Source organism: Athene noctua, chromosome 1 (genome assembly GCF_965140245.1).
Source record: "Athene noctua chromosome 1, bAthNoc1.hap1.1, whole genome shotgun sequence".
Taxonomy (NCBI): Eukaryota; Metazoa; Chordata; class Aves; order Strigiformes; family Strigidae; genus Athene; species Athene noctua.
In genome coordinates, this window is record NC_134037.1 from 71,170,538 (window position 1) to 71,196,804 (window position 26,267).

Sequence of the window (26,267 nt, forward strand, 5' to 3'; positions counted from 1 at the left end):
TAAAACACCGTGGGTGAAATCTTGGTCCCATTAAAGCTGATGGCAAACTTCCCACTAATTTCACTAGCAACAGAATTTCATCCATTGTTCCAACTCATAAAGCAGAAAAGGGTAAAGAAAAAGCTTTGAAATATAAAACTAAAACAATAAATAAGATCGCTTTAATCACCACTTCTGATGCCTTAGATCTTCCACATAATTTCTGCCCCTCCCTCTGATATGCCAACAAGATGAAGGTTCAGTGCCGAGGTAGTTGTTTTATCAATCCCTGTGATATAGATTTGGACCATGCCCTGCCCTTTTCACTTTCTCATGCCCAGCAAAACACAACACAGCAGCTCTTACACCACTCGCATTTTAATTGTTCAGGAAAAGATGCACAACATTAAAACTTGGTTTTGCAGTAACTCAATGCAGAGCACTGCACTTCCTAAAACTCTGTGTGTGTGTGTTGGTTTTAGTTTTTTAAGGTTAGAGGGAAGCTCCTCAGCAACCAGTGTGTAAGATCCCTTATCAGTGATGCAGGAAAGCGTGTGGCACCACTTGGAATTCCACTCCAGTCCCAAATGAAAGAGAGTTTTGCAATTATGTTGTCACCTCTTCAGCTATACTGCAGAGACTTTAAAAGAAGAACATTTCTGGAAATCAAATGGCTTGGTAGGTCCAAAGGGAGAAATATACTAAAGGCCAAATGTCTTTCATAAGATACTGGACTCTAACAACAGCTGTTACTTATAAACAAACTACCCACTTCTGGGCAACCTAAACAGCAACTCTATCAGTATATGAAAAGCAGAGCTTTCACTCAAGACCTTAATGAATGAGCTGAGGCTACATTTACTGGTCTAGCCATCTGAAAACTGCATCTGAAAATTCTGCAGCACTGAAGGAACTTCTACAAGATTAGTGTTGCTACAGCCAAGTGCACTGAACTCCAGAACTACTGAATTATTATACGTCACATTTTCTTTTTTTTTTACAAAAAAAAAAAAAATTAATTATGGTTTTAAAAATCTCAAATTTAGCACACCCATTTTGTTCAGTTCCATCAATAATAATTTTTTAAATGTCAACAACAGGCCAGACAGAATAGCAGCTACAATTTCAGGTCACAAAAATGTATGCAACTAACAGCAAATATGAAGAGGTAACATTTTCTTAAATGTTGTCTTTTAGAGAGAAAAAAAAAAATCTCTTTTTAATTTCTCAAATTTCTTTTTAATATTGTTCACAATGCTTTTACATAACATCAAAGGTTGTGCAAGACATGAGGCATGTGAACAAGAAACACTGACCCCGTTTTCAAATGTGGATACTCAATATCCACTAGCTATCATTTGCTTTTCAGGATCTTGTATTTCCATTTTGTTACCTTATTTAACATTATCCTGTATTACACAGTCAATGATTTCAAAAAATGTCATTCTCCAATGTGAAAGCATAACATAGTTTTCAAGAGATTAGCTCCATATGCAAATTCAGCTGAAGACTGTAGATAACATTTGATGTACATAATTTTAAGAAGAAAAAAAAAAGACCTCTGACGTATCAGGACAGAAGATGATATATCAGTAGACCACACTGTAAAGTTTCACAGGACAATGGAAAGAAGGAGCAGAAATGAGAGCTTATCCTCAGCAGGAGACTACATCTCTGAGCAGACAAAAAGCAGTGGCTGCCAGAACCTCGAGCAGGGATGTCGGTAGCCTGTGAATGACAGTGGTAAGGCTTGGGTGAGAGAACAATGATCTACCCTGACTGACATAAGCTCAGTTAAAATGCTTCTTGAAGAAATATAAACACACATACTTCTTCTGCTCCCACACTCACATGCAAAGCACCACTGTTTCTGCTCAAGGCCTGGCCAGACAGACCAGGAAAAACCTGGGGTGATGCTCACTGCTTATCAGCTGCGCTACCTACACATACCCTATCACCTTGTGTTACAGCAGAGGAGGATGAGAGCTCTCCAACACAACAGACAAGCTACCTCTTGCTGGCTGCAGAGCAAGAGCAGGCACACAAGTAGTTATCCCAGTGGGGACACAGGTCAGCACCCTGTGCTCCCCTGGGAAGTTGCACTCCCCTTCCCATAGCACACTCCAGCAGCTCCATGGGGAAAAGGTGCTACTTTGCTCCTTTCATCCCAGCATCTTGTCATCAGTGCTGGCTGACAGAAGTGTCAACATGGATATATAGAACAGGAAGAGCTGCCCCGTGGCTGGAGGGTAGCATCATTAAACTTCATCAGGCATGCCTAACTTTTTGGTGCCGTCTTTGGCAAGGCTGATGATCCTTGCTACTGTAGGTGCAGTCAAGCTATGGAGCAGTGGAGGAAAGGGCCGTGACAGAGAACACCATGGCAACATAGAAATTAATGTACAATTAGAAAATAAGGGCAGGCAGTAGCTACAACAGCTAGACAGCTTTGGAGATAGGAATATTATTTCAACTTGAAGTCTTTAGGGCCTTATATATTCCTTCTAGGGTTACACTGCAAAAAATGCATACACCAGATTGATTTTTTAGGAAATCAGTAACTCAGTTTTACTGAGTTTATCTACTGTTGCCTGTCAATAAGAAATTGTTTCCTGAATACAGAGCTTAAACAGCAGGCCACAAGGCTTTCCTCAGTAGACTGACATTTTTTACTACTTCCTCAGCCTTTTTTTCACTTTTCATCTCATACACTATGCTTGAACACCAGTCACAGAGGCTTGCCCAAACAGCCACAAAGGTTCTTTCTGTCATGTCCCTAATCCTGTTTTGCATGGATTACACTGTTGTTACAAACATTATGTTATAGAAAGTGTTCTTAAGATAGCTCTGTTCCATGGTTTAAGTGAAGGCACTGGTGTGTATTCTTCTCCTCAAGTTTGATTAGCTTCCTGATCACAATTCCCCCCCCACCCCGGGTCTACAAATTTTTGTTTGGCATTTTCTCATCCCATTAACCACATGATAAGACTTTCACTTAGAAAGGTGATAAAGAATCAAGCCTTGGTTTTAATTATTTTAACCTAGGAACAATTTGTTGCAAGAGTCTACAGATGGAGTTATGATCATATCTTAATAGAACATCTGAGTCCACAGTCTTAGTGCATATGCCAGCAATGCTGGTCCATAATTAAATAGCTATTAAAGTAAGCACACAGTGACCTACTTATCTCAATTATAGATCAGCTTTGCTTCAAAAGAGGCTCTTCTGAAAAATCAGGTGTCCATCTTCCTGAGGCTATACCACTACTGAAGATTCAGCGTGAAGACATACCAATAGATAATTCACTCTTCCCACCTTCAGCACATTTGTATCTCACACCAACCAGTTCTCTTCCTAACTCAGATTTTCCACACCTCGCACATGCACAGCAAATCACTCTCCAGAGCCACTTGAGAGTCAGTGTATAGTATGGGTGTCCATGCTTCTGTCTTCTGAGTGGTGCCAAAGGCAGAGAGACACTTTGAAGACTATGTGCAATGCTCATCATGCAGGTCCTTTAGTCGCATGAACCAGAAGCCCTCAGACCTGAGGAACCAGAGCCTACCACCCTGCAAAGGGAAGAATCCAGGTGCCTCCATTCAGCGGGAACTCCAGCCAGACAGGAAGGGCTCGCTCTGGCAAAGCCTGAGGAAACACGCCATGCCAGGTACCTTCTTAGTGCCCAGCCCCTTCCCAAGCATGTTCTAAGCTGGTAAATCAGCACAGGGCCTGCAGGGTATCAATGCCCTCCTCACGTGATTAAGCTTTAGACCACCTCTTCCTCCAGAACATACATTGCTGGAATACTTAATGAAGTCCATGTAGTTATTAACACTGACAGAGTCTGCACAACTCTGCCTGTACGGGCTGGCTGCTGTAACAAAATTCAGCTGCAGCATAAATTCAGGAACAATCAAACTTGTTACTGCAATTCAATGAGTAATTTCAGGTTGTAAAACCGAACAGATGGCACTTGTGAGCTTTATTCAATATCTTGGACTTTTTAATTAGATTCCTGTTCAAGTCAGTCTGCTGGCCTACAGCAGGAGACCCCAGGTTTCAAAATAACCTTAGGAATCCCACTGCTCTGTCTGATAGAAACCACTACACCAGGGAACTGCTGCAGGCCCAGCTCCTGCTGCTTCCACCCCAGGAACCAGTCAGCAGGTAATTAAAAGAGCAGAATTAAAGGGATAGCCCAAAAATGCAGCTATGCCTTAGCCAAAATGCAAATTAATGCTTTAATGCACCACACTGCTTTATAATTTTAGGATGCTCTTGGTATGTTTATCATTAGCAATCTGTATGCCATAATTTTCTCTTCCATGCCTTCACATGGTTCTCAAATTCACCTTCTATCACTGACAAACTTGCTCTAGCTTTTCAATGCTTTTTGGAAAGGTATAGATGATTGCAATCAAAATGAAACAAAATGTACTGACTGTTGAAAAGCTGAAGAACTTGCAAGGCAATAAATAGTGCATCTACCCCACAGCACTGAAACATGGCAAAAACCAACAGCAGGCTCCGATGGTTGTAGGACCCAATGCCCCAACAGACGTTCAATCTCATGAGTTTTCAAATTAGGTCCAATCCTTCCTTTTACCAATACAGACCAAACAAAACCAAAAAAAACCAAACCCAAGCCCCCAACATATTGACTAACATGACAAATTAAGACTTTTTATGAGTGCTGCAGTGCGTAAAATCTCAGTGACACTTTTAACCTGAGGCACAAAACACTGGAACAATAAGTCTAGTTGTATCAATCACAATGGCACACCATCACAGCTGTCCTTTTAACAAAATCAGTTAGAAGTTGATTATTTTGAGGTTGTTTGTTTGTATTACTTTGCCTTTTTGAGGAGGGAAAACTCCAAAATTCAGAAGTGCTTCTAGACTGTTGTAATCATGTTCAACATAACACTGATCACTTATGCAAATGCATTTTTATTTTATAATATATCCTGAATGTATAAGCTAGTTCTAAAAATAACCTGTTTTAGAAAATAATGTGCCAGATACTCTGCTAACCAAACAACAGCAAATGCAGAGCTTGTGCATATTTACTTCTATGGCATCGATGCCCTATGTTCAAGTGGTAACTCTAAAGTCATTACAAAATGTAACAATAATCCATTATATACTGATTTTAAAAGAGATGAGTGGGTTACAAAATAAACTTAGTATATACATATTTAATATTTTTTAACTGTTTAAATATCGTATAACAATCATCTCTAAGAGTCATCTGCCTGGTGCATGTCAATTGGAAAAAAAACCCTGAAACTTGGAGTGTTCCCTTGTTTATTCAGCACAATTTTGCCCCGAAGTATTTTGTCATGCAGGAAAAGCAATCCTGTCCTAGCACAGCATGAGACCCAAACTCTCTGAAACTGCAGCCCTCACCAGTGGATGTGTTTAAGATCGTGTCAGACAAACTCCTGGGGAATGAGGATGAACTAGATGCATTGAAGTCCAACCCTACTCTCTAGGACTTTGTGATGCACGGAACTGCCCATAGGCTTAAACTTCCTACAAGGTGGCTTTGTCAGGATTACGCAGTGGATTCCTGCTACAAAGCTCAAACATGTCTAGATTTTGTGTTAACTGGTAGATAGCACAGGATCGACAACAATGTGGGTTTTTTTCAATTAATAACAGCAAACAATGCTGAAGCAATTAAAAATAATGAAAAGTTGAATAAACACTCTCATCACCCTTTTATACAACATCATGATTAAGTCTTTAAAAATCTCTAAAACAACCCCTTTATTTCACATGACAAAACTAAAGGGAGTGGAGGAATTCTGCCCTCCCATAAGCTCAGTTGCACCAGGTCTTTCAAACCCTCAACCAAAGGGTGTCTCTCTCTCTCATATGCCACACGTAAGATTTGTGACTACAGCAGAAAGACATCTGATGATCACCAGAACTATAACACTGCTCTGTCCTTTGGGGACAGTGAGACTTCAGGAGTGGGGCATCTCTTTGCTGGTAATTTTCTGTCTAATTCTGGAATGATGCAGTTGACACCAGAAACTGCTCATCCATTTCCTCTCCTTTGATAGACAGACATCTACCACATCATAACACGCTTAATAGCTGGGCAGGAAAAAGCCTAAACCCCTCTCTCTCCCTCCTTAAGTATAGAAAAGTGCATCTGTGCTATTTACAGCTTTGGATGCTTGTCTGGACTGAAGCTTTGTAAATACAACCTATTTTGAAGTCAGAGGCATTACGAGTTGGATGAATGCCTCAAGAGAAACAATTCAGATAGGCCAGTGCTGGTGTTCACTATTGGTTGACACTAAAACCTCAAAGGCACCCAGCCAATATGAAACGTTAAGACCCAGGGACTAAAACTAATTTTTAGATTGTTGTATCTGGACCTTGGCCTATAACTGTTTCATAATCCAATTTATACATTCAGAAATAAACAAACTGACAAAATAAGAACAAACAAACCTTACATAATTCATTTGCTCTCCACATACCTTGTTTCCCTCTGCATCTTGGGGTGAAAGCATGGGGGGGAGGGAGAGGCATGTATTCTCAACACTGTCCTTGCCACTTCATGAGCTGAAGACTTTTTTTGCTGGAAATCTGTATTTCTGTAGCACTGGCAATCTGAAAAACAAAACCTGTTATGTTAACACATGTATCCCTACACACATTAGAAATAACCTTCATTACGAACCACTGCCAACTAAATCATTAACCTCTCCCACGCAAAGCCAACAGCTCACATGCAAAAAAGACAGCTAGAAACATCTCCACTTGATTTATACCTCACTTAGGTGTTCTGCACGGACCGCTCATGCGCAGTAGCTAAAAACTTAATTTCTATATACAAAGGGAAGTTAGAAACTGATAATGCAACACATTACAAATGCATGCTTCAAGAGGAGTTTTTGTTAAGCTGTCCAGGTTTCCATCTGAGAAACATGCAACCTGGAAAGGCAGCTTGAAATGAGCCAGTGCCATCACAGTCCCTTTTCTACAGTGGCGGCTCTGACCGCAAATGGTGCCTACATCCCAACAGGACAGCAGTCCACAGAACAGCACCTTCAGGTATGTTCCCATATGTTCTTATTTAAAGCTTCTCACATCCCAGGCCCAGACAGGCTATCAAATCCCAGCCAGGACCTCTGCAAAATAGCCGCACATCAGCTACAAAGACCTCCCATGGAAGTTTTCTTGCACCAGATGAGCCAGGCTCCAAAAAGCCAGCCACTGCTTTTGAGCAGACCAGTACAGAGTAACCAGCTGCTCTCTTGCCCACACCATCTGAAACCAGTAAGACAGAAGACAGCCACCCTTCTTGCTCAATGCTAATACACTGAAGACGGTGTCTAACTGAACTCCCAAAAGCTGGCAAGGAGAACTCCATGCTCTACAAAGTCTGTTGTTTTCATGCTGCAAAGTGTCAGACTGTATTACAATATTTTGTGTGATGTTTAAATTGGCACGGCTGACTTTCAACAGCTTCTTCATGGCACACAGCACCTTGTCATAAAAATATCCTTATTTCTGCAACAGTTAAACTGACATCCAAAAGAATTAAAACTAACACGAGAATTTTATCATACTCATACTTCAAAAGGCAAATTTTACTGAAAAGCCTGGTGATGGAGTCAGTATACAACAAAACAGAATCTCAACTAAAATGTCACATGTAAACATGCAGAATAGAAACTAGGGCTTACTCCTCCATCGAAAGCTGTCAAGCATACAAACAGGGAAACACAGTACTACAAGTTTTCTTTTCATAAGGTTACTCAGTGGAATTAGGGCAAAGTCCCAAACTGACTTCACTAAAACCAAAGGCTGTCCCAATTAAAATAAAATGCAGACAAAACAGCAAATAATACAAGCTGCAAAATCACCACACAAAAGTGACAAATTAACAGTGGGCCAGCAAAGTAAAGAGCAGTATCAGGCTGCAAGTTATATCCAAGAGGAAACATGAGTAACAAGGTATAAGTAATATTTTTCTAAGTTGTTACCATAAAACCACTTGCAAAGTTCCAAATACAAAATAGAGACTTGCTTTACTGCAGGGGAAAGGTATGTATCTATCTAAACAGAACATTTAGAGCACAGACTACCAAAACCCTCCTCATCATCACTGTAAGACACACAGAGTCAAGCACTGCGAGTGCCACAACGATGGTGTTCAGATAACACCACCGTGACCCATGTGTCACAGATCCCTTCTGTTGCAAAGGTCATAGCGCTGCTACTGTGCTAACATGTATTTTTTGTCATACTTACTTTCCCTACACAATGGCACATCATGGATCCACTCAAAGAGACACAGTGCTTCCTTCACCATGGTACCCAGTTCCCAAACACCAGCAACTAAGACTCAAAAGACTTGGACAGTAGCTTGCTCTCACCCGCATGATTGCAAAATCCCTGAACTGAGAAGTGCCTTTTTCCTTCCCATGTTCCAGCTCACTACAGAAAGCTGCTCAGGCATTTTCCCCTTCCTGCTGGAACCACTTTTCCAGCTCTTCACAGACCTAGTATGTCACTAAATGCAAGACCCATTTCAGTATATACATGTAGTTTCAACAGCGTAGAGTTAATCTCTGCCCTCATGGGCAAAGCTGACTCCCCTGGATATTTGCTGGTACATAACTATAGTGGAAATGCAGCTGGCTGTTAGCTAATTACAGCCGTGGTGACCTCATGGCACTAACGTTCAGTCATCCCAGATCTGTAAATGTACAGCTAAAACATTTTAATCTGGGCAAGAACGGGCAGAAATGAGAGCACGTTTATAGCAGGCAGATGGTGTACTACATTTGATATAAAAGAACCAATTTATGGCAAAGAAATACAAGACCTCTCTACCAGTAAAGTCTTACTCGGAGACTTATTAAGGACGATATCCTGCTTTGTTTGAAGAAAACTTACTGGCCAGGGAAGAAGGCCAGATTTTCTAAAGTGCTTCCAGCACTCCCAGCAAGCTACCTCCCAGGGAGGTCATGATGCATCCCTGCAAACAGTCCATCAAATGTTAAAAGGAAGTTTGCCATGGTGAATATAAACTTCCCAGCAATGCTCTATCAGCTCTGTGATACCCATTTCCCCATATCTGCACAGTCCTGAATAATAAGGCTTAACATAAGGAAAACCTGTAGGCCTCCAAATAAAGGGTAGGATGTTGCTGCACACATACAGAGCTTTATTCACTCAGGTATCTTTTTTATAGTAGGCTAGGAGGAAACAGGCATTTTACACCAACAATCTTGCAACATTCCTCTTTCCTCAAGCAAGTTTTTTAATACAAAAGATTCTCATTGAACTTCTACCAAGGGCAAAGCACTTCTGAAGGAATCAGAAAAAAAATCATCTGAAAAAAAGCTTTCATGTGTCAAAAAAAAAAATGGAGAAGGGTTAAAAAGAGAAAGTAGTACTTAAAAGGTAAAGAACTGCTTTACTAAAGTAACAGTCACATAAACCTCATACATCTCAGGCAGAGATTCTAGCCTCCTGTATACTTACAACGACAAAATTCCATGTACTAAACATGGCAAACACAACATCATAGGCTCTGCCATTTAGTTAAAGACACATATGTAGGCATAGCTGTGAATATCTTAACAGAACAGATTAGGCAGTAAGTGTTATGGTACCACAACTTAAGTTTGACATTGATCTCGTACTCATGTTTTCCTGCTGAATAGGGGGGTACACAAAAATAAAACACCAGCAAATGGCTAGCCGCTATAGTAGTGAAGTAAAGACATTAGTACAATGGAAAGGCTGTGGATGCTGTTTACTTTGACTTTAGCAAGGCCTCTGACACCATTTCCCACAGCATTCTCCTGGCAAAACTGGCTGCTCATGGCTTGGATGGGCACACGCATCGCTGGGTAAAAAACTGGTTGGATGGCCGGGCCCAAAGAGTTGTGGTGAACGGAGTTAAACCCGGTTGGCAGCTGGTCACGAGTGGTGTCCCCCAGGGATCAGTGTTGGGGACACTCCTGTTTAACATCTTTATTGATGATCTAGACGAGGGGATCAAGTGCACCCTCAGTCAGTTTGCAGATGACACCAAGTTGGGTGGGAGTGTTGATCTGCTCGAGGGTAGGGAGGCTCTGCAGAGAGACCTGGACAGGCTGGAGCCATGGGCTGAGGCCAACTGCATGAGCTTCAATAAGGCCAAATGCTGGGGGCTGCCCTTGGGCCACAACAACCCCCAGCAGCGCTACAGGCTTGGGGAGGAGTGGCTGGAGAGCTGCCAGTCAGAGAGGGACCTGGGGGTGCTGATTGACAGCCGGCTGAACAGGGGCCAGCAGTGTGCCCAGGTGGCCAAGAAGGCCAATGGCATCCTGGCTTGTGTCAGCAATAGCGTGGCCAGCAGGGACAGGGAAGGGATCTTACCCCTGTACTCGGCACTGGTGAGGCCGCCCCTCGATTCCTGTGTTCAGTTTTGAGCCCCTCACTACAAAAAGGACATTGAATGACTCGAGCGTGTCCAGAGAAGGGCAACGAAGCTGGTGCAGGGTCTGGAGCACAGCTCGTACGAGGAGCGGCTGAGGGAACTGGGCCTGTTTAGTCTGGAGAAGAGGAGGCTGAGGGGAGACCTCATCACCCTCTACAGCTACCTGAAAGGAGGCTGCAGAGAGCTGGGGATGAGTCTCTAACCCAGTGGTAAGCAATAGGAGAAGAGGTAATGGCCCCAAGTTGAGCCAAGGAAGGTTTAGACTGGATGTTAGGAAGCATTTTTTTACAGAAGGGGTTGTTAGGCGTTGGAATGGGCTGCCCAGGGCAGTGGTGGAGTCCCCATCCCTGGGGGTGTTTAAGAGTCGGGTCAACTTAGCACTTAGGGATATGGTGTAGTTGGGAACTGTCAGTGTTAGGTTAATGGTTGGACTGGATGATCTTCAAGGTCTTTTCCAACCTAGACGATTCTGTGATATCATGGGCCCTTCCATTGTATTGTAAAGTATTCTTCCTTCTACATATTAGTAAGAGTGAATTACATTATATGCTCAATAGCAACATTCAAGTGACAACTGCTCTCTGGGAAGGGCTGTACAAACTCAGGGTAGATGCCACCTGCACGAATAGGGAACAAACAACAACTGTTGGATTTTTTTGCTTCTGGGTTGCCAGACATCTTCAGTACAAACTAGAGCTCCTGGTTAAAGCCAGTGTACAATGACCAGGTGCTGGGCAATTCAGGAACACAACTCTACAAATACCTCTATTTGATTCAGTTGTCGTACACCTCCTATAGCAAAAGGGAGGTGTGAGATGATATCAAATCTCAACAGGTCTGGAAAGAAGGAAGCAGAGAGATGACACTTATTCATGTGGTTCCTCTGGAGGGTTAGCTGCTTGTATAATGACAACACTGTGCCCTCCTATAAAGTAGACTGCAAACAGCTCTGCAAGATAGTTACACACAATATATACATCCAGACCCTGATCTCTTGATCATCAGACAGGAGAGAGATTTTAACTTCTTCTGTGCCATCTATGTTCAACCAACACCTAGTGGACAGCATTTGGCACCTGTTGTAGCTTTCTGCAACAGTCCATCAGTTTGCTGTATGTGGTTTTCTTGGATTTCTGCCCCTCCCCTTTCCCCTGAAGAAACTCAAGAACAGTCTGCAGATCAGATGTAATACCATGGAAAGCTGTTCCTGCTTACAGAATTAAAAGAGAAAAATCCCACAGCATTTTCAACCCCACTGAACAACCCTAAATGTGCCAAAGTACTGAACACACAGATTCAGCATCTGTTCAGTATAAGCAGCAGCACAACTCCTGGGAGGCCAAGCTGCCCGGTGGCACACTGAGCATCAGCTCTGCTCACAGGCAGCAAACCCCCAGGTCCGCAGGAAGGGACCATTTGCCAAGTGCATCCATTCAGCCTGCCCACAAAGGCAGGGCTGGGCCAAAGGCACAGCTGTGCTCAGAAGGCACAGTTTCCCTTCTGCACAAGGAAAGCTGGACTTCACTTCCCTGTGCCTGGGTGTTCGTTTCTGGAAACTTCACATTCCCAAGCAGAGTTTTAGGACCTACCCTAACTGCTCTGTCAGACGCAGAACTGAGCCAAGCAGGTATGTATGTCTGCTATGATCCAAGTCTCTCTTTCCCCACCTTTCTTGTTATTTTCAGATTGTATTTCTGAAAGCACTTGAAAGTATTTTTTTATTTTTGCTGATGATATACATTTCAGAGGCAGCACATGAACCAAAGTGCTGACTTTTTTCCTAACCTTTGATTCTATGAGAAAAAGGAACACCTTGTTAACATTACTTACCTTTAATTCACTGATTCTACATAAAACTAATGATTATCATCTAAAGCCTCTATCTACTCAGCAGTTTAATTAGAAAAATGATCATTGATTAATCCAGTTGAGTTACTCTAGAGAAGGTGTGACTGAACAGAGATCACTCCACCCCAGAGAAATGTGCATTAATTAGTTCTGCGTTAAACTGCTTTCCTCTTTATTCAACTTCAAAAAAAAAAAAAGCAAAAACCCACAACCTAACAACAACAAAACTTTTCATTGTTAAATTTCTGAGGTATTTTTTATTTTACTTTATTATTTAGGAAGTCTCACTTTTTCTTGCCTTGGATTTCATAACCATCTATTTAATTTTTTTTTAATTATTGTGTTTTTACAAAATAAACCCAGGCTGGAGGTTCAATATGCATTTGCAAAGCCCTGCCAAACAACTGCAGTCATGAATTAGTTGGCTCGGGCAAGCAATGAAAGATGAAGCTGATACTTGACAGGAATGTACAGAGTGTTACATATATACCACAACTGAAACCAGGTATACTCCCATACAGCAAATGGTTTTAGTGTCCCAGCTAGGAAAGCAACCAAAGAGAAAACCTTATCTAAAGGTTTCCTCACTCTTTTTTAAGCTCTCATCAAAATTTCTCCAGCTACAGGCTGGCCTACAGCCTGATCATGATTCTTTGACCCCTGAAAAATAGGTAAGCCTTCCTTGACCACATCTTGCACTCCAACTCTCACTGTCCTTAGTCTGGTAAAGCTCATGCTTCGTCTGCCCTTAGGGTCACAATTCTTTCTGCTGATGCTCTGAACAGCAAGAAGCACTGGCAAATCTTCCTCTTTCCATGAAATTCCCCTCCTGGTCTCTACACATGAATAGAAAGAATCCCCATGGCATGACCTTCTTCTCCACTGCCCAGTGACCAAGGGGGAGGCCATCTCCTTCCCAAAGTTCCAAGGACAGAACGGCTGATCCCCAGGTGATTTCAAGCAAATAATCCACAAAGGTCTCCTGCAAGGTGGCAGGTAGTATTGGTGACTCAGCTATGTGTACAAGAGCAGCCCAGTCCTTCTCCTGGTCACCAGAAAGTGACATTAGGAAGGCAGACATGGGGCAGACTGGACAGCCAGGATAGGCAGGGCAAGGAGGGAGGGAGCAGAGCTTTGTCTTCCACACCCTAAATTACATGCTTCGTATCATCTCTTCTCTTGTGTATACGCTTCTTCCTGTACTCGGCATTATTTATTCACCTTCAAAGCACAAGCCACCACACAGGACACACCACAGCCCCGCAGAACTCCTGGTATATGGTTAGAAAGGATTCTTCCATTGGCCTCTGTCAACTTAATACATAACCAATATGTGACATCAGCAGAAGTCAAGTGACAAAGCCGATCCTACATCAGCATGCCATTTTAAGAGCAACCAGAATCAATCCATTGTGAAGCCCTTCTCTGTTGCCATTGTGCCTACTGGTGGAAAGGATTTTTTCCAGAATTGTTTATTTCAATTTCACATCATCATCAACAAATTATGAAGAAAAGAAGATAAGCCTATGTTATTGCAAAGGACTGGGACCGAAAACTAAATCTTACTGAGGCTTCTGACAGTCTTGCCAACACCTATAGATCAGTTCAATGATGCAGACTTAAGTAGAGGGTGAACTGATGGGGAAGGGACCCAGGAATACCAGAATTGAGCCTGATCTATGTGAAGGCCATCACAAAACCACAGCTTTCTAGTGGTGAAGGGATTAGATCCATAGAGACTGCAAGCAAGACCCCATTACCAGTTTGGGACTCAATTTCAAAACATTTTTGCAGTTGAACAGCTCAAAAAAATAAACATTCCTAGCCAGGCAGAGATCAGTCATAAACCTTTTCTGAAATGGAGATGAACTCTCTTATTGTGTATTTAAAGCAACACTATAAACCAGGCCATATCTATATAAAGCCATGCTGTGGTCTTAAAGTAACAGTGGCATTATTCTCTGGCAGAGCTCAGACTGAATACCTCTGGAAGGACCCATAAACAGCTGCTATTGTTCAGGACCAAAAAATAATTAAAAAACCAAAATATTCCTTCATTTCCCAAGCAAAATTTCAAAAGAAATTAAAACCTTTTGCAGAAAAAAAGTTAGAGATTATTTATGTGAAACCATCCATGAAGCTAAAAAGAAAACTAGGAAGTGTTGCATGTAGAAAGGTGAGCCTCAGATTTCCACAAAGCTAGCAACATTATCAACAGGTTCACATTTAGCAGTAGACACCAAATTCAGCACTTAGATATCAACTTTTTACAGATAACATGCTGTAAGAAATGCTTCAGAATATACTGCATTATCTTATATTTTTCAAGCACTTTATTTTCCCTTTTCTAGCACATTCATCTTGTATAATTTTTTAGTACCTTATGTCATGTACAAGAAAATAGCCTGTTATTTTAATTCTGCATTTTCAACAGGACATTCATAACTCATTTAAAGCAACAGAAATGGTGGGGAAAACTGACTTCAAAATGTTAACCTGAAATATAGGTCAAAATTCTGTCTTTTTGCTTAAATATGTTTGTGAAAAATTCAGCACATCAAGATAAACATTTAAGGGAAACACTGGAGTTCCTCCTTCTTACTTCAGCACTCAAACTCTCTGGGAAGTCACCCACCATTAACTCCAGCTGCCAGGCAGACAAACATGTAATTTACACACTGATTAAGTCTTATCTAAGGTTTTATAACACAGGGTCTTGAACTGCTTAATTGTTTTAGTTCACTCTACAACCCATATGGGTTTTTCCAAATTAAGAGCATAAACTTGACGCTGATAATAACGTTTCCACTGACACGAGTTTTAATTAGAGGCATTTTTGTTGGTGGTAGCAAGCATGCTTTGAGATAGCCAGTCTTAGTGCTAAGGAACAATCCTTATAGAATATTCTAACAGCCTGAATAGGCTGAAAATGCTAAATGGTGTACCATGACTGCTGCAGGTCGCTAGGACATCCATGGTAACACATTCGCCTTTGGGTATGAAATGTGAATGCAAATCTGAGGGACAACAAAACATCATTCCGAATCATGGTTAACACAACAGATTAGCAGAAAGATTGTAAAAACAATCTAGTCATTTATACCCAGTAAGCAATTACCTATTTGTTGCAATCCTGAGCTACTTCTTAGCCCATTAACTTGGCCAACACTAAAAGCTGGCAAGTGCTCCCCCCTCACTTTTCACCTCACCTGCCCAAATATAAACTCTCCCTCCAGAAAAGCTCCCGGAGCCTTTCAATGATCACAACTGAGAAAGCAAAGATCTAAAGCACTTCTCACTTAGGAAGAGTAATTTGTGCCTTTTGAGAGTTGAATATTTTTTAAAAGGGCTTAAGATAGGGAGAAGCAAGAGTTATCAATGACATTATGTGAAAGAATAAGAGGAACATGGGAGGAGGGAACCCAAACTACAGGAAGCCGCTAGACCCTCACTGGAGCAATGCTGACGTATCAGCAGCAACTTCATTCCCACCCTGAAGAAGGACTCAGACCTGATCTTAGTCTTGCTATCAGCCTCAGGTCATCAACCCGTATTATTCTGATTTCTTCAACAGCTTAAAGATAACATGCATTAGATTCTTGGTTTTGTTGTTCTATTTTAGCCTTCAAAAAACTTCCCAGTAGTATTTTCATGCCTAACTATTTTAAAATAAAATCAATATATCCACCCCATCTATAGAAGTCATGACTCCAAGAGCTGGGACTCTAAAATAACAAAGAACTATAAGTAAAATTCTAAAATGTAGCAGTACTGGGCCTCCCTGTAATCTGAGTGGAAGAAAGGTAGAAGACAAAGTTAGTTTTCAAACTTTGTTCCCAAACTTCAGCACTCCTGAGAGTTGTATATAGACCAGAGTACAAATTCTACGGCCAGCTTCATCAGAAATTAACTGCATGAATGATGACTAGTAAAACAGTAGTGATTTCAACTGCTTTCCAACTATTGTCTCAAGTACACCTTGGCATAAAGCTTTACTGAATTTGGAAGACTATTAAACAGATACCTTCTCCTCTGACAAAGCAGAGGCAACAGGAGCTACCCAGCTGGATGCCTGGTACCACCCATCATACTCAGCACCCCAGGCACAGACAGAGGCTGGTGAGGTTGAAGCATGTTTTATAAAGTGGGAGTATTCAAAGATTTTATCAGCATAACAGCAAGCCCCTAACCTGCTCCTGTGAGCACGTGCAGATAACAATTTTCACGAACTCAGGTAGGTTAGTAAATCTGCAAAAAGCAGTCCAACTCCCCCCTCTACTCCCTGAAGGTATAACAACTCTTTGAAGGAACAGCTGGCTAAATAAAGTTGACAAACCTCTCCAATTTTCTGTAATGCGTTCTTTTTAAAACAGTTGGATGTCTTCCGCTGAAAACCTTTCCAAGAGGTTTTAGCCTGAAGCAGTAAAAAAGCACCGTGAAAATTTTTTGTACGACTGACTGAAGGCTGGCAAGAACTACACACAGGTGAAAAATATGATATCAGAATATGGGAGGCATGCTTAAAGGTGCTCCTACCACGTCTATCTACCATATTTTATAAATAATATTGTATAATCCAGTTGGAAATGTAAAGGCATATTAAAACAGCTTTAAAACACTAATGGCCCACCCCTTCTGTTATTGTTGACTTGGTATTTTAAACAGGGGAAGGCAGGATTACTGCAGTTCTAGCAATATAAAGTATGAAACATCCAGATTTCTGTGCTGAAAATCCCTCTCTTGGGATCCGAGGCCAGGAAAGGACCACTTGGTTCAGCCAGTCCTGCCACAAGCAGCCAGGCACTGCAGAGATCTGGTCTGAAGAGTCTGTGGATCATATAATTCATCCATTCGCATCATGACCCACAAAACACTTAATGAGATCCGCCATGAAACCTGGAACCTGTGGGAAGGGACCAAAGCCAGAGACACAAAGCATACAAGAGAGTAAGAGAGACTGGAGACCTCACAAGGATGCTACTACAAGATTTTGTACACTAAAGGACAAGATCTGTCACCAACCCCCATCATCCATGGAGAAAACAAAATGAAAATAAAAATAAAAATCAACCGACTAACTCCTAAAAAGGAATTTTTAAACAAATTACATATGGCTTATATCACAAATCGCAGCAGGTCCTTTGCCTACTAACCACATCCCTCTGGGTTCCTAAATCAGTGCACCCTACACCACCCCTAAGGCTAACGGGGGGGGGGGGGGGGGGGGAGGGGGGGGGGGGGGGAGTCACAGCCAGAAGACCACAGTGAGCAAAATCCCCTCTAGATATGACCCTCTCCACTGTGCACATGAAGAGAGTGGAAGACCAAGCTCCTAATTTAGGCACCTCAGTAGATTGCTTGCCTGAGGTAAAACAAATCTGAGCCATAGAATATCTTTCCTACCTCTTTTTGAGCACCAAACAAAAAAAGTAAAAAAACAAGAGAGGAAATTTTTTTTCCAGTGGAAACGTAGTTTAAGAGGCTGATACCCTGGTAAAAACTTAAAGTTATAATGAATTCCAGGATTCATTCAAGTACTCCATTCTTAAAAAACACAATAATGAAAGGCTTACATATGAAATTTAGTAGTAATAACTTTGGGGTCAAATCCATAGTGATTTCTTTGGCAAAGCTTTCACTGACGACACTTAAATGTGATTTCAGTGGGTGTTCTGCCTGAGAAAGGACTTTGGGATTGGCCCACACTCTGTATATTTAAGTCACCCCAGTCCCAGTATTATACAGCGCCAACCAGTCACACAACCTAGCATTATTTAAACCATTTGCATGCCAGAATCTCCAATTGCAGGGTGCAAAAGCCAGCAGGAAGCATTGATCATTCCCTTAGTAGCAAACAAAAATGCAATCTTTTTTACTTGGCTTTCCTATTATATCATTTACCTTCTATAATAGCAATTGCTTTTTTTAAAACATAGATTTGTACAGTATTCAATTTGCCAGTTTCCCCATATAGATGTATATTTACTGAAATAGCTGTTCACAAAATCCAAAGCCCAAGGGTGGAGTCCTAAAAATAAATATATGTAGTTTAAGATCTTTTATATCCATACATGATAAGAAATCTGGTTCTTTTCTGGAGAGCCATAAAAGGGGAAGAATGGGAAAACCACAAACAAGCAAACAGAAAATAAAAATTCTTATCTTTTGCTCTACCCCCTCAAAATAGTAGGGATACCTCAATACAACCACTTGGCTAAACGTTTCAAATGTTGGTTTTTCGAAGTATTTAGCCATATAAACTACCCTTTTGTTTCTGTTGGCTTCAAATATTCCTAGGCTCATGAATTCTTCCTTACATCTTATTATTCAAAAAAATACAGCCAACATTGCCTTTATGGAGCAAGAAAAACCTGAGTATCATTTTCCAGTTAACTCTTCTGGATCTGCATGAAAGTGAAATCAGCAATAGCAATTTCAGGACAGGTTTTCTAATCATTGCACCTAATCACCACCATTTAAAAGTATTTTATATCTCAAGATGTACCACAGAAATATCTCTACAATCACAATGCAAACTCAAGTCGCAAGAGCAGTGGAGCACATACTCTACAAATTTATAATGGTCTACATACCCAAAAAACCAAGAAGCAGTAGCAGGCATACTGTCCCACTGAATGCCACAATCCTAGAATATTGCAGACATAAATCATTTCTTGGTTTAAATTGAAAGACTTAACTAAGTCAGACTGATCTTCCACCTTCCAAATTCAAGTATTTCAGTGAACTTAGCCTTCACTGCCACTTCTGTGCTCTACTTTTACACTATCACAAAAGGGAATTTTATAATAGTCACCTTCTTAATCTTGCAAGTATTTTTTCAATCTTTTTTCCAATTTCTCTAATCTGAGGTATCAGCGAATAAATAAGCAATTCACCTCCACTTCCGTATTTTCCTCTTATTTAACCTCACACTCAGACAATGAATTTGTGACATAGCTATTTCCACCACAGGTCAATGACTTCACAGCTAACAGCTGTCAGTCACTATCTAAACAAGTTCATGAAGAGGCTGCTTCAAACACCAGCCACCCTAGCAGGAATAAAGACAACACAAAGCAGTGAGGTCTCCCCCCTTAAATACCACGGGTACATGATTTGCAGGTCTTTCTCTTCGTTCCCCAAGACCTTCCCTTCCTGTTGCATTCTTCAGGACCAGAAAAGCCTGCCAGAAGGAACTCCAGATGACTCCAAACAGAAACATATTTTCCCTTGCAAGCATCTAAGTTTCTCCACCCGAGCTGAGGAATGAACTCTGCAACACAGCAGTGAAATTTTGCACGCCGTTATTTTTCTGAAGAAGTGCTGCCCATCCCAACAATCCCTGGATGAAAAAACAGCATTCAAACTACAAAACCATAAGCTTACAAGTTGACTCTTTAGTCAGAGAAACGTGATTTCTTCCAACTTTAAGGAATGTGACAATAACAGCAAATCTGACCCTGCTTGATAAGTGGCAGGCAATTCTCCATATAAGGTGAAAAATGTGCTAGTGCAGCCCATGCAACACTGCTAATTCCTTGCCTGTTCTCAATATTCAAGAACATAAATGAACATATAAATCAATTTTGTAAGCAAACCTTTTGCACACTTACAGCTATTAACCATCTAGACCATACTCAGCACGCAAGGAATTCTGAACTTAACCATTTCATCCCTTTTAAACAGAGAGTGCATTTACTCTTGGTATGTATATCGCTGTAGCACATAAATGAATGTAAATCTGAGACGTCCCGGCCCCATTCATTTCCTAAATTCTCTTTACACTTTACCATTCCCCAGTCATCTCGCGCATTCCAGTCCCTGACTAACAAACTTGCTGCTGGCAGCACAGCCAGCGCACCAGGAGAGCAGCCGGGAGGAGGGCAAGGAGGGGGCCGAGGGCTGGGTAAAACCCGACAGCCCAGCACAACCACATCACTCCTTCTTGCAAAGCCCTCGGCCTGATCCATGGTGGAGGCACCAGTGTATCGGCACAGGACTGCTGCTACTACTGTCCAGCATTTTTTTATTAGCTCTGATCATCCGATAATCTCTACGTAATACCAACAGAAAAATAAGCAGCATTTAGCAAGATTGCAAGCATCCCTCACTGGAAGACTGATGGAAAGTCTTCTATTGGTTTTAATGAGCTCTACACTAGGCTGTAACAGCAGAAAAAAACTACTTTATATGATCCCTTCCCCACAAAGCAAGTTATAGCATCTGCAAAAGATGTAGCACACCAGGTAATGAAATGCACTTTGTTCTGAAGTCAGACACAAGCCACAGTCCCTGCCATTTCACTGTTATATATGCAATGGTGTCAACACCATTAAGAGTTACCTTAATAGTCTCGACAAATTGCCCAGTGAGCCGGCTGGCACTCCAATGGATTTTTTTTTTTTCTTCTTTTTTTTTTTTTTCCCTCCTTTTTTTAAGGGACGAACTATCAATGACCAATAGGGCAGAAAAGAGAGGACATTCATAAAAAGTCCCCAGGGGTCTTTTGGAAACCACTCAAAGCTGATGGGATTATCAGGGGACAGAGGACTTTCTAAAATCTTGCTGGCAATAGGAAGAAAAACAAAACCAAACCAAACAAAAGGATTAGTATCATTAAATTTTTTTAAAAACCCACCACACCAAAATCCTGAAATCCATGAACTACTCTGCAGAAGTTGTACTCTAGAAGTCAGTGACTTGTATGTGATTCATAGAGGGGAAGTTTACACACACCACACATACACATATAAAATGTGAGTGGGGATAGTAGGAAAAAAAAGTTTGTAATTTTCTTGAACCTTTATGAGAAGACATGGAAAATTTTTATTTATTTTAGCCATAGAAATTTCTTTACATGAAAGAAAGATCAGATAATGGTTTCAGATTGACAGCTTTCCTAGTTTACATTCAGGCAGCTTGTAATACTCCCAAAGCAAGAAAATGAAACATGCCGTGCTGAGAAGTCATCACAGACTGCTTCACTGCTAGCAAAAATGTAGGCTTCTATTGCATCAAATACTTAACAGCCAAAGAGTGAATTCAGCCAGGAAAGGAGAAGCAGAATACATTTAAATGTCTAAAACAACAGGGATGAAAAGTGCAATCGGCACGTGAGTTATACTAATCTTTCACAGCTTTGCTTACTACAGGTCCCATGAAGTTCAGATTACTGGTCTGCAGAGAGAGCACAACATGCTGCAATGTCACAGCTACTAAGAAACAAAGCAAACAGGTATAACTGGCTACAGTGACTTCTTCTGACGGGTTTCTCCCCATCCATTAAGCAACAACAAACAGCTTGACAAAACTCTTCCCTTTTTCCTTTAAAACATTTTTTGTCTTATCTGAAGGACCAGCTTCATGCACCAGGCAGGTCTTCAGCCTCTCCGTGACAGCACCCTGACACGCACACACTCTAGAACTGAAGGGGTTGAAAATGAAAGAAATAATCAATGTATATTTACCAGCTAGTTATCCTGCATTTGCCTAATCAAGGTAGTATTAAAGCATTTATGTTTGCCAACAGTGCAATGCCTGGCTTGTATTTAACTTTCTGCATCTCAGCTTGCACATCTGTAAAATGACAGCACTCTCTTGGTCTGCAGATCTTGAATGAACTGCCACAATCTGTGACCCATCCAGTACTGCTACTGCTGCTGGGCTACTTCACTGCTTGCTCTCCAGAAACACCTTGAAAATTTTGCATCCTATTACTGACCTTTTATTCCTAGGATGATTTCAACATTTAATCAATTCTAATTATTAAAAAAGTCAATGCAGTATACTTTGATTGGCAAGTTACTTTTGAAGGGATTACTTTGTTACTTGACAAGTTTACACTAATTTCAGAGATGTAACTTGTAGAATTCTACTTGAGCAAGCGCTAATGGAGCCACCAAAACCCCTGAAACAAACAAACAACAATAAAAAAGCCCAGCCTTGTTGACATGATCATGCTACATAACACTTCCCAACCTGTCTTTACTGACATTTATGAAGCATTAAGAACATAGTTCGTAATTCAGAAGTTTTCCGCCGCTGCAGTTGTGCATTTCAGAAAAAGGTAAATATGTAGGGTAATATAAACTTGTTAAAACCTTAAAAAATAATGAGGAGATTTGTATCAGACCTCATTCCAACCATTCGCAAAATGGACTTTAATACAAAGAGAGCCACTGTTTCAAAGAATCATAAAACCACATTCAGCTTTAACAATGAATACCAAAAAATACATCCACCATCAAGAAAATAAAGGATGCATCAGGAAAGCTTGATGGAATAGATTAACAGCTTTGTGAGATTAATACATTTAATACATTTCTTGGAAACAGAAAGCAAAGAAGGGGTCTACTCTAATTACAATACTTATTTGCCTGAAAAAGTAAAACCAAACTGATCAACAACCACAAGAACAACAAAACGCTTGAGGTGAAATGTGTTTCTTTTTGCAAAGTAAGTATAAAACCAAATGGGACTGCTAAACTGTATAACAGGCTGATATTCTTCTGTCACATGAGCTTTAAACCAGGGAAGCTAGTGAATATGGACATAATCCCAAGCACAAGTCTGCTACCATCTAAATCACTGGAAATAGTCACATACTTAACACTGTGTATATACGGGGCTCACTGGAACAACCAATAGGTTCATTCAAGTAAAGTCACTATTATAATTAAAAATATAAAAGGATGCATCAGAAAGAGCAGCGTTACCATGTGGACAGGCAGAGAGCACCAATTTTCACTTGCTGAAGGACGATGGACCAAGAGGCTTTATCACAGCAAGAACTCCAAGGAATTGGTGCCCTGCCTTCAGAGCAGTGACCCAGTCAAAGGCATAACTTCCTATTCCAAATCGGCTAGGACACAAAATCCTCACCTACTAAAAAACTTCTCCAGAGTTTTCTGGCTGTCGGAGATTCTGTTCTGTTGACTTTTTTTGCATAGCACCTATTGCTTTGCTACGTAAAGTAACACAGCTCATGAATTACTACGAGCCAGCAAAGCATCGCAGTAATATGCATCTGGATTTTAGGACTCAAATTACACTGTTTGCTGCATTCTATGAAAGAAAAAAAACCAAAACCAAAAACACAACCCAGAATTAACTCTAAACATTATTTTGATCTTACACAATGACTCTTTAAGCATGTTTACAGTCATTCACATCTAAGGTTGATTCTCATTTCCTGGAACTTTATCTAATCTAAATTCCATATGGAAGTTTTTAGTGGTATATGAAGATTCATACAAATTAACTGCACTCCAATTCATTCAGATGAAACAAACCAGTAAATATAATAGGGGTGAAACTAGAGCTGTCAAATTATATCTGAACTAACAGGAAAAAAAAAATCCTGAACTTTTTGTACAAATTTACTCTTAAAGGACCGATTATATAGCCCTAATTCAGAGGAGAACTCTGATGTGGCTTAGTATAAACATGCTTCCAGTTGACTCGCTTTCTATGCGGGGAATGCAAAAGGGAATGTCTATTATCCATGTGACAGCAAAAAGCCCACATGGCTAAACCACAGACTTAGAGTTTTTCAGGATTTAGCACTTAAAGCTTCACAGATTACGGCTCCTACTCCAAAACCAGCCCAAAAAGCATGGCAGGAACCAGGATAAGATACAGTAGCAAGAACTTTTGCTGTACCTTTACTGACAGGCTCCCCCATAAACTTCCTGTGACTTTTTGAGGACACCATTTAATCATTTCTATCTTTTCTCTGCAAGATTTTATAATAATATATACCTATAAGTATTATAAATGTGTGTATATCAATAATACATGCAATAGTAAGCACAATAATACATATAAGAAACAGAAAAAAAAGACTTTACTCAAAACAATGATGAATGAATTACCAATAATACTTTGTACTGTAATATTAAGTGCAATATGGTAAATGACGTATTATGAATTCAACTCCTACTAACAACCTCAACTACAGCAATTCTATAAAGAAATCCACAGAAATTAGTGGAAAAAGCCATCAACAAAGCATAAAAATTCCCCATAAAAAGGTCTTTGGCTGAGGAAGGTAACTGCAACAAATAAGAACCTCCTATCCTAAGAGGATATAGAGAATACAAGTGAACAAAAAGTTAGTGTCAAGCTCCCATCTTGAGATCCAAAACATAGCCTCCTGAAGTGTTTACCAAACATGTTTTATTTGTGAGACTGTCTTCCCTGTAACACAGGATTTCCAGTGAAACATGAAATACTGCAAGAAATAAAGACAATGTCAGCATGTGGAACAGAGGAAATAAAGAACTGTTCAAAACCAAAGTAAATTATTTTAAAAGAAACAAAATGTTTAAATGGGCTTATTGGTCAAGCACAGCTCAGAAACTGGAAAAATCTTTTATTCTGATCTTGTGATGGGGAAAAAGTAGTAAAAGTTAAGTATTTTACATAACCTGGACACTTTTTGTGATGCTTCAGCCCTATTTGTTAGTCTTCAGAGCTGCCAGGCTGAATGTCTTAATTTCTACACCAGTTTTATACAAGTTAGAAGTAGCCACTGATTAAGAATTGCCTCAGTCTGAATTCAGTGAATGGCAATTAATATCTCTCTCCTGTACAACTGGGATTCATGATTCATAAAGTGCAAGAGCACAAAAGTAATTGACTAAAGGCAAATTTGAAAGCAGTGATAAAAGCCATCCTTTACACTTGTTCTCAGCCCTCAATACACACTGCCATTTACAATACAAAGTTTAGTGAATGATCTATCAGTATTAGCCTTGGGTGACACCCTCTCCACACAGATAACTGTGCACGTGGAGATCCTGCAGGACATATTCTCTAATAAAAATGTTGGCTCAGAGATTTGACAGTGACAATTCATCAGATATATTTTTCACCCCAAGCACTATACCAACAAAACCCCATATGTTTTATGGTGCTAAACCCCCTGTGTGTCATTCCAGGAAATATTTCATCATAACAATATTGCTTATGGCCAAACACTACAGCCAACCCTCATCCTGACAGTGAAGGGCTGCCACCCAGCAATGCGTATTTTGATGTCCTGTGTCACCTAAATTTAAACATCTCTAGGGACAGCGCTCCCATCCTTTCCCCAAAGAAATGCTCAACTACTTGCAAGATCTGACTGTGAATATGCTCTTCCTTTTATTCAGATTACACTTGCTACTAAAGTTACTACTGCCAATTTTTACCATCCCTCACAGTGTCTTAAGTAACAGCCCCTTCTGCACAAGGGTTGTAGCTTTCCAGTATGCCGATTAGTATGTTAGCTCTCTCCCCATGACCATTAAATTAAGCTATCCCATGTTCACATCTTAGTTTACTCCACTTGAATCATCCTTCAGCATGCAATCATTTGCCACTCTCTTACAAAATCTCTCCAAAATGCACACAATATCCTAAACACCATAAGGTTTTAGACTGCTGTGAACTGCCTAATAGTTTTTATATATTATATTTCTCCCTGCTGCTGTAGTGCCCAGAACTGAAGGCAATAATCCAGATGTAGCTTACAACAACAGCAGCAGACCAGCAGTGTTATCCCCTCCCTGATTTCTGTAACTCAGTTTCTGGTGGTCAGTCTACATTTCCATAAAACACTAGTTTGCTGTTTGCTGTGCAAGAATATTCCATGTCCTTACAACCTCTACCGTCAACCCCTGTGCCTGGTCCCATCTTCTCCTTCCTCCAGTTTTTCTTCAAGAATACGCCTCAAATTCAGCTCCATCTCTTCAACACTTAGATCATCCTGAAGTATTTGCAGAGCATCTTGAACTGTTTACAAGTACCAATCTTTTTCCTCATCCCCCTCCAGGGTGATCTCGCACTACTTTTGAAGAACACACTGGAGACTGTCAGACGCGCCCCTCCTTTGCCAACGCAGAGGGCAACCAGCGCTGAGCGGTGGGGTCATGCACAAAGGCGCTCTCGGAGCCTCGTCTGAAATGCTTACTGACGCCACAAAATTAATAAAATCTT

At 40.7% G+C, this 26,267-nt stretch overlaps 1 protein-coding gene across 1 annotated transcript in view; it reads right to left on the bottom strand.

Moving 5' to 3' along the window:
• Positions 1–6,477: 6,477 nt before the first annotated feature.
• SCAF8 (SR-related CTD associated factor 8) overlaps positions 6,478–26,267 on the bottom strand; it is a 163,595-nt gene continuing 143,805 nt past the window's right edge. Inside the window, exon 21 of the mRNA XM_074896529.1 lies at positions 6,478–6,610. The gene's annotated coding sequence lies outside the window, so the exon portion shown is untranslated. The remainder of the gene's footprint in view (positions 6,611–26,267) is intronic.